Source organism: Heptranchias perlo, chromosome 35 (genome assembly GCF_035084215.1).
Source record: "Heptranchias perlo isolate sHepPer1 chromosome 35, sHepPer1.hap1, whole genome shotgun sequence".
Taxonomy (NCBI): domain Eukaryota; kingdom Metazoa; phylum Chordata; class Chondrichthyes; order Hexanchiformes; family Hexanchidae; genus Heptranchias; species Heptranchias perlo.
Genome location: NC_090359.1, coordinates 8,464,903 through 8,475,802, shown reverse-complemented (window position 1 = coordinate 8,475,802; position 10,900 = coordinate 8,464,903).

Below are 10,900 nucleotides of genomic sequence, written 5' to 3'. Positions count from 1 at the left end.
TGCAGTGCCCAAAACTGAACGAAGTTGTCCAGATGGAATATGAACAAGGATCTGTTCATCTGCAGCATCATTTCCTCACTTTTGTTTTCCAGCCGACTTAAGATAAAGGCTTTCACTTCATTATTCTTTTTGATTGCTTTTTGTACCTGTATAGGAGCACTTAATGATTTGTGTTCCTTGACACACGAATATCTTTACTCCTTCACACTTCCTAGTCTCTCGCCACAAAGAAAATACTTCGATTTTTCTTTCTTGGATCCAAAGTGGATGACCTCACACCTCCTCAAATTAAGCTCCATCTGCCATACTTTTGCCCACTCTCTTTGTCTGGCAATGTCCGTTCGTAACTTTCTGCTCCCATCTACACACGTTACTGTGCCTCCTAATTTAGTGTTACGTGCAAATTTCGATATAGAACTCTCTATTCCTTCGTTCACCGCTATTTGCCACATTCTGCCAATCAGAATGCATTCATAGAATCATAGCATCATAGAATGATACAGCACAGAAGGAGGCCATTCGGTTTTCATGCCTGTACTGGCTCTTTGAAAAAGTGTGCAATTCGTCTCATTCCCCTGTCCTTTCCACAAATTTTCACTCGTCAAATATTTATCCAATTCCCTTCTGAAAGTTATTGGTGAATCTGCTTCCACCACCCTTTCATGCACTGCATTGCAGATCATAACAACTCGCTGTTTTAAAAACAAGTTCTCCTCACCTCGCCTCTGGTTCTTTTGCCAATACTATCATTCTGCGTCCTTTGGTAACAGGCCCTTCTGCCTCTGGAAACAGTTTCTCCTTATTTGCTTTATCAAAACACTTCATGAGTAAGAACACCTCCATTATATCTTCACTTTACCTTCTCTGCTCTAAGAGAACGGCCCCTCCTTCTTTCGTCTATATACACCGACTCTCTGTCTCCTACCTTTTAATCAATTACGAACATATTTCACAAGCTTACCTCCAATTCCATGCACTTTTAATTTCGCTAACCATCTCTTGAGAGGAACCTTATCAAATACCTTCTGGTATTCCATATAGACGATATAATTGGACATTTTTTTATTCATTCATGCGATGTGGGCATCGCTGGCAAGGCCAGCATTTATTGTCCATCCCTAAATGTCCTGCTAATAAATGGGAAATGGAGAGGAGACAATGAGACAATAGGCGGGAGTCCACATTTAAAGCCAGAAGTACCGTAGCAGGGTAAATTTGATGTAGGTATGGTGGAGTCAGCTTGGAACATCGACGAACTGATGTCCAGTTTCGGAGGCAAGTGGGGAGAGCGAGTGAGTCCAGAAGTTATTTGAAGGGAAGAGTAACAGAGGGCGCATTGCTGGAGGTATTTCTTTGTGAATGAAGAGCTAGGAGGTGTGCAGAACGAATCACGGGCAGAAAAACAGTGGGGAAATTGAAGGTCATTAGAAGATCAAGAAACGGCGGAGAAATTTAATATGTCCCAGGGACTGAATTTATAACCAGGAACCATGAACTGAAGCAAAATGAAGATAAAAAATAATAGTAGGACCATTAGGATAGTCATAAGTTCAGCAGATATCAGCAGTGGTGGAAGATGGGCATCAATCATAGCAGCTAACGGTAACAATGCAATGAAGTGCAGTCAAGTGCAAGTCCAGTGGAGTGGCGTAGTCTTAAAGTCCAGGAAAGTCCAGGAATTTGGAAGCCAAAATTGAGCAAAGAACCAGTGCTCACTGATGAAAACAAAGAGCAGACATGGTCGGGGAGTGGGCCCAGGTAAATTTATAGTTGCAGCTTAAACTTGTAGTTCGGGCTAAAATGCACCCACCAAAAGAGCCAGTGGATGTTAAACAGGGTAAGAGAGGAGATTTGGGGAGAAGGGCATCGGATGGCAAAGGATGGCCAAGGATCGTGTTGAACAGCAAAGGAGCTCTCTATGGAGCTAACAGCCAAGGAGCCATCTTAAAAATGCCATCTTTTAATTTAAATATGGCAATCATCGAGGGGAAAAGTTATAAATTGTCCAGAGTAAACTGGACTGTGCTGTTAAAGGATAACCCTGCAGACCAAGGTAGTAAGTATTCAAAGGATTATTTGTCGAATCCAAAACCAAAACACACCGATGAAATACAAAAACTCTATTTGTGCAGGTAAGAAACCATGACCAACGGATTAATTAAGAGGCAGCATCGAGCTAAAAGAAAAGTCTGACACAAATACAGGAAAAGTGGACTGGGGGAGCGATAAAAAGCATCAAAATGAGACAAGCAAATTAATAATAGGTGCATGAAGCTTTTAGAAACGAGAATGTGGGAAAAAATTAATAGTTGTTTGGACAAGTGTGGATTAATAAAGGAAAACCAGCATGGATTTGTTAAACTTGATTGCGTATGTTGATAAGGCAAACTGGAGGGTTGATGAGGGCAATGCTGTTGATCTGTTATGGACTTTTAAAACGCGTTTGATAAAGTGCCACATAATAGGCTTGTAAGCAAAATTGAAGCCCGTGGAATAAATGGGGCAGTGGCAGCATGGATCGAAATTAGCTAAGTGATAGGAAACAGACATTGTGGTGAACAGTTTTCTTTCGGACTGGAGGAAGGTAGACAGTGGCGTCTGAATGGATGGTAGAAGCAGAAACCATCAGCTCATTTAAAAGTACCTGGATGTGCACCTGAAGTGCAGCGACTGAAAAGGCTATCAACCAAGTGCTGGAAAGTGGGACGAATCTGCGTGGCTCATTTTCGGCTGGCGCCGTAAATATTCTATGATTCGAAATTCCCCAGGTGTCGTTACTCGGGCCATTGCTTTATATATATATATATATATATATATATATATAACTAACTGAAGGCTAGAAACAGAATCCATATGGATTGAAACAAGAGGTGAGAAGGGATCGATCATGCTAATAGGGGTATACGACAGACCACCTTATCGCGGAAAGGAGGTGAAGGAAGAAATATGCAAGCACATTTGTGAAACGAGTAAAGGACATAGAATAATAATGATGAGAGATTTTAACAATCCCCAGATGAACTGGCAAGAAGAGGTCGGTGAAGTGATACACGGAATGGAGTTTTTACAATGTGTGCTGGATTCCTTTCTTACCCATTATATAAACAGCCCAACAAGAGAGGATGCACTGCTGGGTCTAGTAATGGGAAATGAACAAGAACAGAAAATAGAAGTAAGTATCCGGGTGCATCTAGGCAATAGCAATCACAACATAATAAGGTTTAAGTAAAGATTGTGAAGCACACAAGTAAGTCAAAGACCAAAATGATGAATTGGAAGAACGCACATTTTCAGGGGATGAGAATGGAAATGGAGAAAATAACCTGTAAAAAATACTGATAAACAAAACAAAACGAACAGAAGTGGGAAATGTTTATAAATGGTGATATGTGGAATCCAGGAGAAATATATCCTGCTGAAAAACAAGAAAAACCAGCCAGTAATGATACACCATGGAAGAATAAAGGAATAAGTGCCCAACTGAAACTAAAAAAGGAATACACGAAATACATAGACAACAAATGAGAGGATGACAAAACGGATTACGAAACAGTTGGGGAAAGGGTAATAATAACAAGCAGGAAGGCAAAGAGAATCTACAAAATTGAATTATTAAGCAATATAAAAAGAAATAATTAAGTATTCTACGGACACACAACTGGCAAAAGAAAAATCGGGATAGACATTGGGGCACTAACGTATACACACGATAAACTCACAGGTAATGACAGCGATATGGCAGAAACATTAAATAATTACTTTGCCTCAGTATTTACCAGAGAGACTGACATGGTAAGGATGATATTAGAAGAAGAAATAAAAATGTCAAAAGACATTTAAGATAGAAAGGGGGGAGATAATTGATAAACTAACCAAACCTTGAGAGGATACAATCCCTGTTCCAGGTGGATTTCATCCGTGAATCGTAAAAGAAACAAGGCAAGCAATAGCAGAGGAGCGATTACATATATATTGAACAAATCATTAGAACAGTGTATATTGTCAGAGGACTGGCAGACAGCTCATGTGATTCCTAAATTTTAAGATGGAAATAAAAGCAGTCCATGGAACTATAGAACAATTAGCTTAACTTTGATGGTAGTAAAGATAATAGAATCTTTTATTCAAAGATGTAATAGAAAAACATCAGAAACTTAAAAAATAAAAAAAGAATAGTCAGCAAGGATTGCAAAAAGGAAGGTCACGTTTGACCAACGTTAATGAATTCTTTGAAGAAGTGACAGAAAGGGTAGACAAGGATAACGTCGACGATGAAATGTATTTGGATTTTCAAAATGCCTTCGATAAGGTACTGCATAGTAGAATCATGACTCATGTCAGAGCATGTGGAGTCAGGGCACAAGTAGCAGAAAGGGTAGCAAGCTGGCGACAGAAAGCAGAGAGAAGGGTTAAAGGTAGTTACTCAGGTTGGCAAAAGGTGGGAAGTGGTGTTCCGAAGGGATGGGTGCTGGGACCACTGATGTGCACCATTTAAATAAACGAATTGTACTCGGGAATCGGAAGCTCAGTTTTAAAATTTTCAGATGACATCATTTTTTTTTTGCGGTGTGCGGGGCTGTTATCGTTAATATAAAGGAGGACTGCAACAAAATGCGGGAAGACATTAATAAAGTTGCAGAATGGGCAAGTAATTTGCAAATAAATTTCAATATAGATAAGTGTGAGATATTACATTTAGTTAGAAAGAATAAGGGGCGACATACTGCTTGGATAATAAGAGTCTAACTGGTCAGAGGCTGGGTATTCTGCGGCGAGTGACTCACCTCCTGACTCCCCAAAGCCTTAACACCATCTCAAAGGCACAAGTTAGGAGTGTGATGGAACACTCTCCACTGGCTTGGATTAGTGCTGCTCCAACAACACTCAAGAAGCACGACATCATCCAGGACAAAGCAGCCCGCTTGATTGGCACCCCATCCACCACCCTATACATTCACTCCCTTCACCACCGGCGCACTGTGGCTGCAGTGTGCACCATCCACAGGATGCACTGCAGCAACGAGCCAAGGCTTCTTCGAGCGTACCTCCCAAACCCGCGACCTCTACCACCGAGAAGGACAAGAGCAGCAGGCACTTGGGAACAACACCACCTGCACGTTCCCCTCCAAGTCACACGCCATCCCGACTTGGAAATATATTCCCGTTCCTTCATCCTCGCTGGGTCAAAATCCTGGAACTCCCTCCTTAACAGCACTGTGGGGGAACTTTCACCACACAGACTCCAGCGGTTCAAGAAAACGGCTCACCACCACCTTCTCAAGAGCAATTAGGGATGGGCAATAAATGCCGGCCTCGCCATGGAACGCCCCCATCCCATGAAGGAATAAAAAAAGGATAGAGGAGCAGAGTGATCTGGGCGGACAGATGATTAAAGTAGCGAAGTTGGATCGTAAGGCGAAAAAAGAGCAAACCAAGAATTGGGGTTTATTTCAAAGGGATGGAATTGAAAAGCTGGGAAGTTATATTAAATTTGTGTAGAACCTTGTTTAGACCATACTTGGAGTATTGGGAACAGTTCTGGTCTCCATATTATAAAAATAGGACATAGAGGAATTCGAGAAGAGGCAAAAAATATTTAGTGGGATGAACGGACTATTGCAAAGAAGCATACCGACAACTGGACAACAAGGAATACTACAGACGGTTACCCGCAGATCCAAAGAAGGAACACACCTACCAGCTCAACAAACTGATCAAGACCTTCGAGACAGACCTTCAAAGCATCCTACGCGCTCTCATCCCACGTTCTCCCCGCGTGGGAGACTTCGACTGCCTCCCAAAGATACACAAAGCCAACACACCCGGACGTCCTATCGTATCAGGCAACGGAACCCAGTGTGAGAACCTCTCTGGATACGTCGAGGGCATCCTGAAACCCATCGTACAGGGAACCCCCAGCTTCTGTCACGACACTACAGACTTCCAACAAAAACTCAGCACCCACGGACCAGTTGAATCAGGAACACTTCTCACCACGATGGACGTCTCGGCACTCTACACCAGTATGCCCCACGATGACGGCATCGCTGCAACAGCATCGGTACTCAACACCAACAACAGCCAATCCCCAGACGCCATCCTACTACTCATCCGCTTCATCCTGGATCACAATGTCTTCACCTTCGACAACCAGTTCTTTACCCAAACACAAGGAACAGCCACGGGGACCCAATTCGCACCCCAATACGCCAAAGTTTTCATGCACAAGTTTGAGCAGGACTTCTTCACTGCACAGGACCTCCAACCAACGCTGTACACCAGATACATCGACGACATTTTCTTTCTATGGACCCACGGCGAAGAATCACTGAAGAGACGACACGATAACATCAACAAGTTCCATCCCACCATCAAGCTCACCATGGACCACTCCTCAGAATCGGTTTCTTTCTTGGACACACGAATCTCCATCAAAGACGGGAAGCTCAGCACCTCACTCTACCGCAAGCCCATGGACAACCTCACGATGCTCCACTTTTCCAGCTCCCACCCTAACCACGTCAATGATGCCATCTCCTCTGGACAGGCCCTGCGAATACACAGGGTCTGCTCAGACGAGGAGGAACGCGATGGACACCTACAGACGCTGAAAGACGCCCTTGTAAGAACGGGATATGACGCTCGACTCGTCGATCGACAGTTCAGACGGGCCACAGCGAAAAATCGCAGAGACTTCCTCAGAAGACTAACACGGGACGCAACCAACAGATTACCCTTCGTCGTCCAGTACATCCCCGGAGTGGAGAAACTACGCCATGTTCTCCGCAGCCTTCAACATGTCATCGATGACGACGAACACCTCGCTAAGGCCATCGCCACACCTCCACTACTCGCCTTCAAACAGCCACCCAACCTCAAACATACCATCGTTCGCAGCAAATTACCCAGTTTTCACGAAAACACCGTCACTTTGGAGCATCCGCGATGCTGAGAAAGTCGTGGATAGCACGTTCAGTGAGTTGGTCACACCGCAGATAAAAGTTACTGAGGGAGATAGTGAATGGGTGACCAACAGACAGAGGAAGAGTAGGAAGGCAGTGCAGGGATCCCCTGCGGTCATCTCCCTCCAAAATAGGTATACCGTTTTGGATACTGTTGGGGGAGATGGCTCACCAGGGGAAGGTGGCAGTGGTCAGGTTCATGGCACCGTGGCTGGCTCTGCTGCACAGGAGGGCAGGAAAAAGAGTGGCAGAGCTATAGTGATAGGGACTCGATTGTAAGGGGAATAGACAGGCGTTTCTACGGACGCAACCGAGACTCAAGGATGGTATGTTGCCTCCCTGGTGCAAGGGTCAAGGATGTCTCGGAGCGGCTGCAGGACATTCTGGAGGGGGAGGGTGAACAGCCAGTTGTCGTGGTGCATATAGGCACCAACGATATCGGTAAAAAACAGGATGAGGTCCTACAAGCTGAATTTAGGGAGTTAGGAGTTAAACTAAAGAGTAGGACCTCAAGGGTAGTAATCTCAGGATTGCTACCAGTGCCACGGGCTAGTCAGAGTAGGAATGACAGCATAGCTAGGATGAATACGTGGCTTGAGAGATGGTGCAAGAGGGAGGGATTCAAATTCATGGGACATTGGAACCGGTTCTGGGGGAGGTGGGACCAGTACAAATTGGACGGTCTGCATCTGGGCAGGACTGGAACCAATGTCCAAGGGGGAGTGTTTGCTCGTGCTGTTGGGGAGCGTTTAAACTAATACGGCAGGGGGGTGGGAACCGATGCAGGAAGTCAGTGGGAAATAAAGTGGTGACAGAAACAAAAGGCAGTAAGGGAGAGTGTACAGAAAATGACCGGACAGATGGACTGAGAAAGCAGGGCAACGACCAAGGGAAGTCTAGATTAAACTGCATTTATTTCAATGCAAGAAGTCTGATGGGCAAGGCAGATGAACTCAGGGCATGGATGGGTACATGGGACTGGGATGTTAAAGCGATTACTGAAACATGGCGAAGGGAGGGGCAGGACTGGCAGCTCAATGTTCCAGGGTACAGATGCAATATGAAAGAGAGAGCAGGAGGTAAGAGAGGAGGGGGAGTTGCCTTCTTGATTAGGGAGAACATCACGGCAGTAGTTAGAGGGGATATATCCGAGGGTTCGCCGACTGAGTCTATATGGGTAGAACTGAAGAATAAGAAGGGAGAGATCACTTTGATAGGATTGTACTACATACCCCCAAATAGTCAACGGGAAATTGAGGAGCAAATATGTAAGGAGATTACAGACAGCTGCAAGAAAAATAGGGTGGTAATAGTAGGGGACTTTAACTTTCCCAACATTGACTGGGACAGCCATAGCATTAGGGGCTTGGATAGAGAGAAATTTGTTGAGTGTATTCAGGAGTAATTTCTCATTCAGTATGTGGATGGCCCGACTAGAGAGGGGGCAAAACTTGACCTCCTCTTGGGAAATAAGGAAGGGCAGGTGACAGAAGTGTTCGTGAGGGATCACTTTGGGACCAGTGATCATAATTCCATTAGTTTTAAGATAGCTATGGAGAAGCATAGGTCTGGCCCAAAAGTTAAAATTCTAAATTGGGGAAAGGCCAATTTTGATGGTATTGGACAGGAACTTTCAGAAGTTGTTTGGGAGAGTCTGTTGGCAGGCAAAGGGACGTCTGGTAAGTGGGAGGCTTTCAAAAGTGTGTTAACCAGGGTTCAGGGTAAGCACATTCCTGATAAAGTGAAGGGCAAGGCTGGTAGAAGTAGGGAACCTTGGATGACTCGGGAGATTGAGGCCCTCGTCAAAAAGAAGAAGGAGGCATATGACATGCATAGGCAGCAGGGATCAAGTGGATCCCTTGAAGAGTATAGAGATTGCCGGAGTAGAATTAAGAGAGAAATCAGGAGGGCAAAAAGGTGACATGAGATTGCTTTGGCAGATAAGGCAAAGGAGAATCCAAAGAGCTTCTACAAATACATAAAGGGCAAAAGAGTAACTAGGGAGAGGGTAGGGCCTCTTAAGGATCAACAAGGTCATCTATGTGCGGAACCACAAGAGATGGGTGAGATCCTGAATGAATATTTCACATCGGTATTTACGGTTGAGAAAGGCATGGATGCTAGGGAATGTGGGGAAATAAATAGTGATGTCTTGAGGAGTGTACATATTACAGAAAGGGAGGTGCTGGAAGTCTTAACGCGCATCAAGGTAGATAAATCTCCGGGACCTGATGAAATGTATCCCAGGACGTTATGGGAGGTTAGGGAGGAAATTACGGGTCCCCTAGCAGAGATATTTGAATCATCCACCGCTACAGGGGAGGTGCCTGAAGATTGGAGGGTAGCAAATGTTGTGCCTTTATTTAAGAAGGGCGGCAGGGAAAAGCCTGGGAACTACAGACCGGTGAGCCTGACATCTGTAGTGGGTAAGTTGTTAGAGGGTATTCTGAGGGACAGGATCTACAGGCATTTGGAGAGGCAGGGACTAATTAGGAACAGTCAGCATGGTTTTGTGAGAGGAAAATCATGTCTCACGAATTTGATTGAGTTTTTTGAAGGGGTACCCAAGAAGGTAGATGAGGGCTGTGCTGTAGACGTGGTCTGCATGGACTTCAGCAAAGCCTTTGACAAGGTACCGCATGGTAGGTTGTTACATAAGGTTAAATCTCATGGGATCCAAGGTGAGGTAGCCAATTGGATACAAAATTGGCTTGACGACAGAAGACAGAGGGTGGTTGTAGAGGGTTGTTTTTCAAACTGGATGCCTGCGTCCAGCGGTGTGCCTCAGGGATCGGTGCTGGGTCCGCTGTTATTTGTTATTTATATTAATGATTTGGATGAGAATTTAGGAGGCATGGTTAGTAAGTTTGCAGATGACACCAAGATTGGGGGCATTGTGCACAGTGAAGAAGGTTATCTAGGATTGCAACGGGATCTTGATCAATTGGGCCAGTGGGCCGATGAATGGCAGATGGAGTTTAATTTAGATAAATGTGAGGTGATGCATTTTGGTAGATCGAATCGGGCAAGGACCTTCTCCGTTAATGGTAGGGCGTTGGGGAGAGTTATAGAACAAAGAGATCTAGGAGTACAGGTTCATAGCTCCTTGAAAGTGGAGTCACAGGTGGATAGGGTTTGTGAAGAAGGCATTCGGTATGCTTGGTTTCATTGGTCAGAACATTGAATCCAGGAGTTGGGATGTCTTGTTGAAGTTGTACAGGGCATTGGTGAGGCCACACTTGGAATACTGTGTACAGTTCTGGTCACCCTATTATAGAAACGATATTATTAAACTGGAAAGAGTGCAGAAAAGATTTACTAGGATGCTACCGGGACTTGATGGTTTGACTTATAGGGAGAGGTTAGACAGACTGGGACTTTTTTCCCTGGAGAGTAGGAGGTTAAGGGGTGATCTTATAGAAGTCTATAAAATAATGAGGGGCATAGATAAGGTAGATAGTCAAAATCTTTTCCCAAAGGTTGGGGAGTCTATAAGGAGGGGGGCATAGATTTAAGGTGAGAGGGGAGAGATAGAAAAGGGTCCAGAGGGGCAATTTTTTCACTCAAAGGGTGGTGAGTGTCTGGAACGAGCTGTCAGAGGCAGTTGTAGAGGCAGGTACAATTTTGTCTTTTAAAAAGCATTTGGATAGTTACATTGGTAAGATGGGTGTAGAGGGATATCGGCCAAGTGCAGGCAATTGGGACTAGCTTAGTGGTATAAACTGGGCGACATGGACATGTTGGGCCGAAGGGCCTGTTTCCATGTTGTAACTTCTATGATTCTATGATTCTATGATTCTACACCACACAACCCTACCACGGCAACCTCTGCAAGACATGCCAGATCATCGACACAGACACCACCATCACACGAGAGAACACCACCCACCAGGTACATGGTTCATACTCCTGTGACACGGCCAACCTTGTCTAACTCA